This window comes from Trachemys scripta, chromosome 25 (genome assembly GCF_013100865.1).
Source record: "Trachemys scripta elegans isolate TJP31775 chromosome 25, CAS_Tse_1.0, whole genome shotgun sequence".
In the NCBI taxonomy this organism is placed as follows: Eukaryota; Metazoa; Chordata; order Testudines; family Emydidae; genus Trachemys; species Trachemys scripta.
This window is the reverse complement of record NC_048322.1, coordinates 3,873,130-3,885,987: the sequence shown is the minus strand read 5'-3', so window position 1 is coordinate 3,885,987 and position 12,858 is coordinate 3,873,130. Positions and strand designations below refer to the sequence as shown.

General features: G+C 54.0%; 1 protein-coding gene and 2 non-coding genes across 4 annotated transcripts in view; all 3 read left to right on the top strand.

Moving 5' to 3' along the window:
* Window positions 1-12,858, top strand: part of LOC117870001 (zinc finger protein OZF-like) — an 876,360-nt gene that overhangs the window by 375,355 nt on the left and 488,147 nt on the right. The gene's annotated exons all lie outside the window — the stretch shown is intronic.
* Window positions 3,038-3,110, top strand: TRNAF-GAA. Its single transcript has one exon. It is a non-coding gene; the product is annotated as a tRNA-Phe (tRNA).
* TRNAF-GAA lies at window positions 3,248-3,320 on the top strand. Its single transcript has one exon. It is a non-coding gene; the product is annotated as a tRNA-Phe (tRNA).

Genomic DNA, 12,858 nt, shown 5'->3' with positions numbered 1-12,858 from the left:
GGTTTGTTTCGCCCGGTGCTGAGATGTAGTCGTCTCTAGGCTGGGTCCCTATTGGCCATTATCTGCCAGTCACTGGGCATGGATATTTCTTCAAAATTTGGCTCCTCCATGCCATCCATTCTCCTGTTAATGAAGCATCGTCCAGGGCTCCCCCTCCCCATGTGAATGGCTGGCAGGGGCTGCTGATAACTTTCTATCCATTTATCAATTACTGATATGAAATCAGGACAGACTTTGCTTCTCTCCCCATTTTCAAAACTGGAGGAACTTCAGGTTTTGGAGGGAAAACCGTTGCTGTGAATCCTCAGAAGAAGGGGAGGGAATGAGGGAGGATGAAAGGAAAGGTCCCAGTTCATATGAATAACGTCACAGCAGCCTACAGGGAAGTGGGAGGGAGGCATCTTCGAGCCGGTGTGTTGCGTCCGTTTCCCCCTTGCCGCTTGGGTGGAGGCGGGAAGGGAGCGAAATGTGCCCAGCTGAAGGTTTTCCCTCAGCCTTGAGGATTGAGCCCGAGCCTCCGGCATGGCTAGGTCGGGGTTGTCCTGGGCTCTGTGGGGGGAGGGCTCAGCTGGAAGAAGGGGCAGACTAGGGGAGTTTGTCTCTGTTATATAAGGGCTTTGTCAGCAGGAAGCTGTAGGTCCCATGCTGGGGGTGACAGTGGGGTTTGAGCTGGGGCAGCAGCAGCAGGGGAGCAATGTGGGGCGGGGGGTTCACTTGGTAAAAATGAAACTGCCAAGCCTCTCCCTCTGCTGGAGCAAAAGCCTCTCATTTATCTCCTCAACTCCCCTCAATGAAAATCTCCACCCCTCCCCCGGTGCTGAGAGACCCCCTCACTCCCATGGAGATTTGTAGTTGTTCTAACTCTTCCCTGGCCTTTTCCAAAGAATTTTACCAGAGAAATTATCAAGGACATTTCAAATGAGAAAAATAAACCAAACCAAATGAGAACCAAAGAAACCCCCTCCCCACACAGTTTGGGTGTGAATTTTTCTACTGAAATTTGGAGACAATAAAACTCATCCCTCTTTTGGCCAGAAACCAAAGCTAGATCTCCCCCGCTGTGTCTGTGACTTCTGCTACTGAACCACCAATGCGCTGACTCCTCTTGTGAGACATTTTGCTGCACAATACTGCTGCTATTCCGATTATTGATCCCAGGAAACATTTTCCTTAGCCTGGTTCCGTGTGTCACTGTTTTCTCTAGCAAAGGTCAGTCCCTGGACTCTTGGTCCAGATGTCCTCATTCACATCAAGCTTCCAGTTAAGAATCATTTCCCATTCCCGCTCTGTGGGAGGGGAGACTTTTCAAAGCGCTCTCTGTGCGACTGCACATGGCTAAGCAAAGAGAACAAACCACAAATCCCCTCTGTGCTTTGGGAGCCAGGTTTGCTGTGTGAATTCTGGATTTCAGATGACTTCAAGCCTGGGCATTGTGATTATTTACCAGTTTCTCTGGCACTGGAGCAGTGTTGTGCTCCTAGCTGTGATGGCCGAGTGGATAAGGTGTTAGAGTTGAAATCTAATAGGCTTTCTTTGGGCAGGTTCAAATCTTGCTCACAGCGAGGCTGGTGTTTTAGCCAGACTCTAACCCAGGCAATACCTCTCTACAACCCCCTGAGACACTCTCAATTCTCTCCTCACCCCAAGTAAATCCTGTTCTGCTCATTTCACAGAGATCCCTGGGACACCACCTCACACTGTGTCCCTGAGGTGTCAGCCAAACTCTCAGGGCCTGAAGCCTCTGCCACTCACCTAGCACCCCATGCCCCATAGATCAGCCATAAGCCTGGCTGCTGCTCCTCTCTAGAGTGTGAAAGGAGCCGAGTCAGCGACTCCATGGGTGCTACAGGGCTGCAGCACCAACAGAAAAAAAATCGGTGCTTAGCACCCACTGGCAGCCAGCTTCTACCCCCCCTACAGGCCTTACTGACAAGTCCTCCTCTTCCCCTTCAGTGCCTCCTGCCTGCCAGTGACCAGCTCTTCAGTGCTGTGGAGGAGGTGCTGGCGGGGAAGGGAGAGGAATGGGGCAGGAAGGTGCAGGGCGGGGAGAAATGGGACAGTGGTGGGGGATTGGGCGAATGGGTGGTGTGGGGCTGGAAAGGGGGGGATTTGTCCCGGGCCCTGTACCCCTCTAGGGACTGTCCTGAAGGGAAGCACTGACTATTACAGTGACAATGAAACTGACCAGAATTGTGGGGGAGACTGAAGGAGATCAGCACTCCCCACCAAGGTGAGCCAGACACTGCTCTCTCCTGGCTCTCATTCTAGCAGCTGGACAACAAGGAGCGATTTCCCCACAGGAAGTGCATTGAGTGCCCCTGTGGTGCTGGGGGGTTTGGCGCTGCTGCTGGCTGTGGGGGCTGATGTCTGCACAGACTCTCAGCTGCCAAGCCGGAGGAGGCACTTGGGAGACTGGCTCAGCGAAGACAGGGGGGTGGACAGAGCAATACAGACGCTCTCCAGAGCACGGAGCAGCATCTGCCCATACAGCCAGGCAATGAGCATTTCCCACAACCTGGAGCTGAAGGGGCGGCGGCAGCTGCTGTTCCAGCTCCTCGGGGACAGGCCCTGTCAGCCAACAGACACTTCACACTCAGCCACAGCTAAGGGCGTCGGGTTCCTCTGGTGGGAGTGTGGAGCGGCCATTCATTTTCCTGTTTGCACTCCTCTGCGGTGTGAAAATCGGAGAGGGGAGGCAGAAGCCCCACTTCCCTCCCTAAATGACGCACAGTGGGGGAAGCCAGGACAACAGGGTGGGGCGGCAAGTGGTGACCAGACTCTTGCTGCCAGGGTCTAGTGTAGCTCAGGGTCTAGCTCAACTTCCTCCCCGCGCTACTGGCCCCCAGTCCCCTTCCACCACCAGGTCAACCTGGGAGCTAAGGCAGGAACAGAGTGAGGAAGCAAATCAAGCTGAGCAAGGCAGGCAAAAGAGAGTCTTGCCTTCATGGGCCGCTCCCAATGATGTCCTTTGTGTGTGCCACGGCTGCAAAAACAGCTGGGACAGAGAAGCAGCAGGTCACAAACCTGTCATACAGCTGCCAAAGTAGCTCAGTTGGGAGAGCATTAGACTGAAAATCTAAAGGTCCCTGGTTCAATCCCAGGCTTTGGCAGCCCTTACATCCCTCTTTGTGCAATGGTGGCTTCCTCTCTGAGAGCGCAGTGGTGCCTTTACCTGACGCAATTCCCTGTTTTCAAGCTCTCCAACAGAGCCTGGGCTGTTGGCCCACCTGATCCTTTTTTCACAGCTGCTGTAGTAGCTCAGTTGGGAGAGCGTTAGACTGAAGATCTAAAGGTTCCTGCTTCAATCCCAGGCTTTGGCAGCCCTTTCATGTCTCTTTGTGCAGGGGTGGCTTGTCCTCTAGGAGCACAGCAGTGCCTGCACCCAAGGTGAATCCCTCATGTTGGGGCTCTGCAGCAGGAAAAGATAGTGTGGGCTTCTGCCCCTAGTTGGCCCACCTGACTCATAGCAACGAGGGATGGGAGCTGTCTTTCCCATGCTGCTCTAGGTCAGGTCAGTTCTGTGATGGGGTTACTGAGGGGTTCAATGCTATTTAACTAACCCACTTTCAAGTCACACCTTTTGCTAATCAAAATTCATTTGGCTGAGTGTCCCCCTGTAGGCAAGCCCTGAATTCAACGCTCTGATCCGTCTCTTCAGTGCCCAGGGTTTGTGGCACAGAAAGGGCAGCAGGCCAGAGGCCGGGCAGAGTCTGCAGCAGGCTGAGCAGGCACTTCTAGGCAGTGGGGCTCTCTCACTTTTTATAGTGGGGGAGCTGAAAGCCTGCGAACTGTACCCATGTGTGTTCACAAGCAGTGTGAAAACGTGCAATTCCTGCTCACACTACACAGGGGCAGCACAGCTCCGGGGTTCTCCAGAATCACACAATAATGCGGCTTTGTTCCCACCGCACCTGGAGCTTTTCACAGTGAGACATGGGGATACTGCAGCAGTCGCCGCACCCCTCATTCCCGCACCTCTGCTTCTCTGCAGGGAACTTGTTATGCCATGAGGGGGGGCAGGGAGATGGTTCAGGGGACCCAGGCACACACCCTGAGCACTGCAGCTCCAGGGCTGTGCTCGGGATTCATTTCTGCTCTCTGATAAAACTGCCCCAGGCTCCTCTGTCCAATTAATATTCGTCCAGGCTCCCCGGCACTGTTAGTATCTGTACCGAGCTTTCGCCAGCCCTGCCCCAGGAGAGCTGGGCACTCGCCTGCTCTAGGAAAGCCAGGCAGGCCTGAGCGGGGCGGCAAAGTGCACTCAAAGGTGACCCTCGGCCAGTGGTGCCAGAACAATATGTATAGTGTGGGGGGCGGGGTGCTGAGCCACTGAACCAACCGTAACCCCTGGTGTGATGGAAACACCCCCAGCACCCCCAGTTCCAGCACCTCTGCCCAGGCAGCTCCCCCAGCCTGACACACACACACATGGCTCCTGCACCCGCCCCACCACAGGTCTCCTCAGCCCAGAGGTGAGCCCACTGGCAGCTCTGTCCCCAGCCGAGTGGGGAATCAGAACCCCCAGAAATTACCTTGGGACAAGCATGATATGCCACCACCCCACCCCGCCCTGCTCCGCATGTACTCACTGTGAGTCAGTTTCCCTGTCCCAGCGTGTGTCCCCCCCATGTGTCTCTTCCCCTCTCCAGTTCCCTCCAAACTACCCCATTTCTCTGCACCCCGGGCTGGGTCTCTGCCAACCCCCTTCTCCCCTCCTGCCCCCAATATCCCCTGCCCCTATGGGTCTATGGGACTGGATCTCTCCCTCCCCTGCCCCCCAGTGTTGCTGGGTCTCTCCCCGCAGCCCCACCCTGGGGCTCACAGACACTCCCCACCCGGCTGCTGCTGTCCCCAGAGGGAGCCGGGAGATGGAATCTCATGGAAGGTTCTAAGAATGGCCGCTGGGGTGGAGCCGCGTGCGCTGGGGCTGTGACGTGCACTGGAGCTGTGACCTGCGGTGATGTGCGCACTCCCCGCAGGCAACTCATTCACTGGAGACCAGAACAACAGAAGGTGCCACGTGTCCGTGGGCGGGGTATGCAGATGAGCAGTGTCTGGCGGCAGCAGGGAGAGCAGTGAGATGAACCGAAGGAGCCGGGCAGAGAGAATTCTCTGTGTGTGAACAGAATTCGGTGTGGGGAGTTCGTGCTGTGAGTGCTGGCACCGGAGTCACTTTGGGGCAATGATTGCCACTGAGCTATGTAGTGACCAAAGATGTGTGAATGGGGTGTGATGCCTGGCTGGGGGCAGCTCGCGAGGACGTGGAAAGCAGTGGGAGCAAGAGGGCAGCGTGGTGTTGGGAGAGCATGAAAGTGGTTTTTTTTGTCCTTATAACTAAGATGAAGTGTGGGGTTTGTGCTGGGTAATTTAGTGTCTCATCTGTTCCTGCCACTGTGACCCCATCTCACCTCCTGACCCTGGCTGGGTGTCCTGGCCCCTCGTAGCTGGGGGCTGTCTAGGAGGGTGCAGGGGGGGTCTCCTTGCAGCCATGAATGAGTGTCTGGTGGGTGCTGTCACCTCCACCAGAGACCCCCAAGAAACCCACTAGCTTCCTCTGCATGCAGGGAGGGGCTCCTACTTTCTGACGTGAGGGGAAGATTCCGTGATGTCACAGACTGTGGGGGGAGGGGTTCGAATCACGAGCCTGAAGTGGAAGGGCGATCCCCTCCCCAACTCAGATTCCGCTAGGGGGCTGGGCTGGGATCTCTAGGGAGGGAGACACAGGGTATGTCTACACTACGGGATTAATCCGAATTTATATAATTCGAATTTGGAAAACAGGTTGTATAAATTCGATTGTATGCAACCACACTAAGCACATTAATTCGGCGGTGTGCGTCCATGTACCAGGGCTAGTGTCGATTTCCGGAGCGTTGCACTGTGGGTAGCTTTCCCATAGCTATCCCATAGTTCCCGCAGTCTCCTCCGCCCATTGGAATTCTGGGTTGAGATCGCAATGCTGGATGGGGCTAAAAACATTGTTGCGGGTGATTCTGGGTATATCCTCCCGCCTCTCCAGGAAGCAACGGCAAACAACGGCGTTTCGTGCCTTTTTCCTGGGTGAACAGTGCAGACGCCATACCATGGCAAGCATGGAGCCCGCTCAGCTCAAGACAGCAGTCATGAACATTGTAAATACCTCGTGCCTTATCGTGCAGTTTATGCTGAACAAGAACCTGGAAAATCAGGCGGCGAGGAGCAGGCTACGGCAGCGCGGCGAGGACAGTGATGAGGATATGGACATGGAATTCTATCGAACCGCGGTACCCGGTGCTTTGGAGATCATGCTGTTAATGGGGCAGGTTATAGCTGTGGAAAGTCGATTCTGGGCCCGGGAAACAAGCACAGACTGGTGGGACCGCATAGTGTTGCAGGTGTGGGACGATTCCCAGTGGCTGCGAAACTTTCGCATGCGTAAGGGCACTTTCTTGGAACTTTGTGACTTGCTTTCCCCTGCCCTGAAGCGCCAGAATACCAAGATGAGAGCAGCCCTCACAGTTGAGAAGTGAGTGGCGATAGCCCTGTGGAAGCTTGCAACGCCAGACAGCTACCGGTCAGTCGGGAATCAATTTGGAGTGGGCAAATCTACTGTGGGTGCTGCTGTGATGCAAGTAGCCAAAGCAATCACTGAGGTGCTGCTATGAAAGCTAGTGACTCTGGGAGATGTGCAGGTCATAGTGGATGGCTTTGCTGCAATGGGATTCCCTAACTGTGGTGGGGCGATAGTTGGAACCCACATCCCTATCTTGGCACCGGAGCACCAGGGTACCCAGTACATAAACCGCAAGCGGTACTTTTCAATGGTGCTGCAAGCACTTGTGGATCACAAGGGACGTTTCACCAACATCAACGCGGGCTGGCCGGGAAGGGTTCATGATGCTCGCGTCTTCAGGAACACTACTCTGTTTAAAGGGCTGCAGCAAGGGACTTACTTCCAGGACCAGAAAATAACTGTTGGGGATGTTGAAATGCCAATAGTTATTCTTGGGGACCCAGCCTACCCCTTAATGCCATGGCTCATGAAGCCATACACAGGCAGCCTGGACAGGAGTCAGGAGGTGTTTAACTACAGGCTGAGCAAGTGCAGAATGGTTGTAGAATGTGCATTTGGCCGTTTAAAAGGTCGCTGGAGATCGCTATTGACTCGCTCTGACCTCAGCCAAAGAAATCTCCCCATTGTTATTTCTGCTTGCTGTGTGCTCCACAATCTATGTGAAAGTAAGGGGGAGACCTTTATGGCGGGGTGGGAGGCTGAGGCAAATCGCCTGGCTGCTGACTACGCGCAGCCAGACACCAGGGCGATTAGAAGAGCACACCAGGAAGCGCTGTGCATTAGAGAGGCTTTGAAAACCAGTTTCATGACTGGCCAGGCTACAGTGTGAAATTTCTGTTTGTTTCTCCTTCATGAAAACCCGCCCCCTTTATTGACTCATTCATTCTCTGTAAGGAACCCACCCTCCCCGTTCCCCCAGCTTTCTTTCAAATGTAATAAAGTCAATATCATTTAAAAATCATGTATTCTTTATTAACTGATAATAAACATAGGGAGAGAACCAACAAGGTAATCTGGGTGAGGTTTGGGAGGAGGATAGGAGGGAAGTAAAAGGCCACTGAACAAATTCAATGTAATGACAGCCTTTTGGTTGGGCTGTCCACTGGGGTGGAGTGGGAAGGTGCACGTAGCCTACCCCCCCGCGTTCTTACACGTCTGGGTGAGGAGGATATGAAACATGGTGAGGGGGGAGGGAGGTTATACAGGGGCTGTAGTGGCACTCTGTCATCCTGCTGCCGTTCCTGAAGCTCCACCAGACGCCGGAGCATGTCCGTTTGCTCACGCAGCAGCCCCAGCGTTGCAGCCTGCCACCTCTCATCTCGAGCGTCCCTCAGGACCTCGCGTTCACCGGCATCTTTCCTAAATTTAGTTACAGTGTCCTTCCACTCATTCAAATGAGTTCTTTGATTTCGGGTGCATTCCATTATTTCAGTGAACATGTCGTCTCTTGTCCTCTTTCTACGCCGCCTTATCTGAGATAGCCTTCGTGACGGAGGAGGGAGGCTTGATAAATTTGCAGCTGCTGGAGGGAGGGTTGAGAAAAAGGAGAGAAGTTTTTAAAATGATACATTTTACAGAACAATGCTTATACTCTTTCTTGGTGAAAAACACTATTCACAGTACATAGCACATGTGATTTCAGTACAAGGTCGCAATTTCCATCTTAATATTGAGTGCCTGTGGCTTTGGTGTTAGAGATCACAGACGCAGGTCCGGGCAATAGAATTCAGCTTGCATGCAGCCATGGTAAGCCACTGTCTTTCGGCTTCTGCGCCCTCCTTTCCCACATACCAAGCAAAGCCCGTTGACTGCTGCGGTTTTCCTGTTACCTTCAGCAGCAGAAAACAAACTAACCCCCCCATCCAATTTTCTGGGATGATCGCTTTATCCCTCCCCCCACCGCGTGGAAGGTATCAGGGAAGATCCCTGCAGAAACCAAACTAACCCCCCCGCTCCCTCCTCCGGCCATGAATTCTCTGGGATGATCGCTGTACCCCTCCCCACACCGCGTGGCAGGTATCAGGGAAGATCCCTGCAGAAACCAAACTAACCCCCCCGCTCTCCCCTCCGGCCATGAATTCTCTGGGATGATCGCTTTATCCCTCCCCCCACCGCGTGGCAGGTATCAGGGAAGATCCCTGCTAGCCAAACGCGAAAAGCTCAGGGCCAATTACCCCCCCTCCCCGCGCTTGGCTAACTGCAGGGAAGGATTTCCTTTCAGCCACAGGCAAACAGCCCAGTAGGAACGGCCACCTCTGTCCCCTTAATTAAGTTCCCATATTTCAACCAGGTTACCATGAGCGATATCACTCTCCTGAGGATCACACAGCAAGATAAAGAACGGATGTTGCTTGAATGCCAGCAAACACCGGGACCATACGCTGCCAGGCTTTGTCAGGCAATGATACCAGGTTACTTGCTGCAGGCATGGCGTGGTCAAGTGTCCTACCATGGAGGACGGAATAAGGCTGCACTGCCCAGAAACCTTGTGGCAAGGCTTTTGGAGTACCTCCAGGACAGCTTCATGGAGATGTCCCTGGAGGATTTCCGCTCCATCCCCCGACACGTTAACAGACTTTTCCAGTAGCTGTACTGGCCGCGAATGCATCCCAAGTCCTCAGGGCAAAGTAATCATTAAAAATGCTTGCTTTTAAAACAAGTTTTATATTTTAAAAGGTAAACTCACCTGAGGTCCCTTCCATGGGGTCATGGTCTTGGATACTGGCTTGGGAGGGTTGGGAGGGTACTTCAGTCAGGCTGAGAAAAAGATCCTGGCTGTTGGGGAGAACGGAGTGCTGGGTGCTCTCTGCAAGCTCGTCCTCCTCCTCCTCCTCTTCCCCGTCCGCAGAATCCTCAGGTGTAGCTGATGAGACTATCCCTGACCCGGAATCCACGGTCACAGGTGGGGTAGTGGTGGCAGCCCCCCCTAGAATTGCATGCAGCTTGGCGTAGAAGCGGCATGTCCGCGGCTCTGACCCGGAGCGACCGTTTGCCTCCTTTGTTTTTTGATAGGCTTGTCTGAGCTCCTTGACTTTCACGCGGAACTGATCTGAGTCCCTATTGTGGCCTCTCTCCATCATGCCCTTGGAGATTTTTTCAAAAGTTTTGGCATTTCGTCTTTTAGAACGAAGTTCTGCTAGCACTGAATCCTCTCCCCATATAGCAATTAGATCCAGTACCTCCCGTACGCTCCATGCTGGTGCTCTTTTTCGATTATCGGCCTGCATGGCTACCTGTGCTGATAAGCTATCTGTGGTCACCTGTGCTCTCCACGCTGGGCAAACAGGAAATGAAATTCAAATGTTCCCGGGGCTTTTCCTGCCTACCTGGCCAGTGCATCCGAGTTCAGATTGCTGTCCAGAGCGGTCACAATGGTGCACTGTGGGATAGCTCCCGGAGGCCAATAACATCGCATTGCGGCCACACTAACCCTAAATCGAAATACTAAAATCGATTTTGGTGCTACTCCGCTCGTCAGGGTGGAGTACAGAAATCGATTTAATGAGCCCTTTAATTCGAATTAAATGGCGTCGTTGTGTGGACGGGTGCAGGGTTAATTCGAATTAACGCTGCTAAATCCGATTTAAAGTCATAGTGTAGACCAGGCCACAGGGAAAAACAGCCACCACTATGGAACCCAGAAGTCCTGGCTCCCAGCCCCCCTGCTCTCACCTCTAGACCCCCTCTGCTCCCAGAGCCAGGGATAGAACCCAGGGGTCCTGGTGCCCAGCCCCCACCCCGCTGTGATCACTAGACCCCACTCTCCTTTTAGGCTCACTGCCTCTTCTATCCACCCCTCCCCCCCACCTGTCCATCCCTTTGCTACAAGTTTCTGGGGTGTCACCCCTGCACTCCCCCAGTGCAGCCCAAGGCCTTCCCTCCCTGCAACCACATATCCTCCCTGCCTCATGCTGGATCATCTGCTTGGTCCCCCACCCGTTCTCGGGGCGCACTGTGCGGCATGGCTGGGGATTGTGCAAGGGCCCAGCACCAGGCAATTCAGAACAGAAACCACAGGCCCTGCCAAGCCCTACCGGGTGCATCGGAGCCCAGCGCCCTAAACCTGTGCCTTCCTGCCCCACAGGGGGCGAGCTGCAGCCCCCGCCACACTCCGCAGAGGGGAGAAGGGTCAGGCCAGCCAGCCCATTTAGGACGGGGGATTCGCCACCTCTTTTTCTCCACAGCAACTGCCTATCTGCAGGATTCCTCCTCCTCCTTCCTCCTGTGCCTCAGTGCGACTAAATCTCTGCACCTAGACGGCCGGTCCGTCCGCTGCACCCCAATCCCCATGCCTAACCCTCCTGACAAAGTCCTGCACCTGGCTCCAGAGAATTAAATCTCACATGTCTCTTGCGCAAAGAGAGTCTTGCCCCCCCTCATTGACCTGAGTCTGAGAAACACAGTGTCCATCTTCTCTAAAGAAGTACTTGGAGAGGTTTGTCCTGTATGATCAAGTGGCCTAATGGATAAGGCATTGGACTTTGGATCAGCAGATTAAGGGTTCAAGTCCCTTTGTGGTTGTACTTGTGCTTGTGCCATTTTACCTTTGTGCTGAAAGTCCTGCTCCCTTCAGCACTGGAACCTCTTCTTGGCCACTCAGGCCAATGTTCCGACTTCACCCAGAGCCCCAGGAGGAAGTTGGGGGTTGGGCGTCACAAAGGCTGGGGCATGAGCCCCACGTGCTTCCAATCTAGCCTTTGCCATTCCTGACTTGCCAAAGAAAATGGGCGGCTGCCCAGGCTAGTATGTAGAGCAGTTTCCTCTTCCAAATGTGCGCCTGTCCCTGTGCTTGAGGGAGCTTCCTAAATAGCGCCTTCGGAGCCTGGGTGTTTCTCTGCTTCTTGCCAGCTGGGGAAAAGCCTCTTGCAGTAAAATCTCCTGCCCCACTGCCAAAGTGAGCACCTTGAGTGGAAACGGTCAGAGGCCCCACCAGGGGGCTGGCCCTGCTTTCCTACCATTTTCTGATGTTGGCCACAGAGCATCAGCAGCCGCCCCAGCATGCTGGTCTGCAGGTGGCCTTCAGTGGGTGTTTAGCATGGCAGGGAGCAGGCTGGCCAGGGGTCTTTGTAGCTGTTTGCTGGCCACACATAGGCATGGCCCTCCCGTCCTCTGAACAGCCAGAAATGCAGAGTTAGTCTGTGCTTAGAACGCAGAGACACAGGAGACTCAAGACGAGAAGGTGAGAAAGATTGAGAGAGGACCTATGAAGAGAACACACACTACAGGGACACGGCCTGGTTAAGGGATGTGGAAGCAATTGAAATGGGCTTGGGAGGATGGTGATGAGGGACTGAAAAAAGGTTGGATTCAGTGAAAAATGAGACCAAATGAGGGAAGCTGAATGGCAGCTCTACATGGGGTCATACACCCCACCATGGGCACCTTGAACTGTGCTAGACACAGAGAAAAGACAAAGAGGGATCCAGCCCCGAATGATCCTCTTCTGGGAGAAGACCCCCTGGATCATTAGAACGTGGGTTGGGAATGGAGTGGAAGGTCCCTCAGCACGAGGAGAGAGAAAGGTCGCAGAGCTAGGGACACTCGGCAATACGAGTGAAAGGGCTTTACACCCTGCAGCAGCAACAGCTGGGGGCTGCAGGCTTGGCCTGAGCTGTATTGGCAGCAGGACAGGAGGCAGGTTAGGACTGAGATCCCTGGGGAATGTCTCCCTCCTCATCTGGTGTTGGTTTAAACAATGATGCAGCCTCTGCTCTGGAGCAAAAGCACCGGAACCTCAGTGGAAGTGGGGGAGCCATGAGTCCCTGCCCCTCTCCAAGGCCCCACCTCTCCTCTTCCCCTGGAGGCCCTGCTCCCAACCAGGACAGAAGCTGAAGCCAGGCCATGGTAAAAGCCACCTAGGGAGCCCAAGCCACTATGGGGAGCTCCAATTAGGGCCTGGGGTGCCGAAGAGCCTGTGATCATCAGCTGTGGCAGCTAGGAATGCAGCTATGAGTCAACCCAAAGGATGGAAGGCATCTCTAGCTGGACTCTCAAGTTCAGAAGCATGTGGCCATCTGGAACAGAGATCTTCCATCCTCTGCTCCTGACTATAACCTGGAGATTCTCTATCATTAGACTCTCCCCTAAGAGAAGTTTCTGTCCGAGCCACATGCTCCTCTGCAGCAGTCGGCTCTACATCCTTTTTAATGTTTAGTGCCAGCAGTCTGGTTCTACTTTGGTTTAGGTGGAGCCCATCCTTCCTGTATAGGCTCCCCCCATTCCAGAAGTTTCCCCAGTTCCTAATGAATGTAAACCCCCCTCTCTACACCATCGTCTCATCCACGCATTGAGACTCTGAAGCTCTG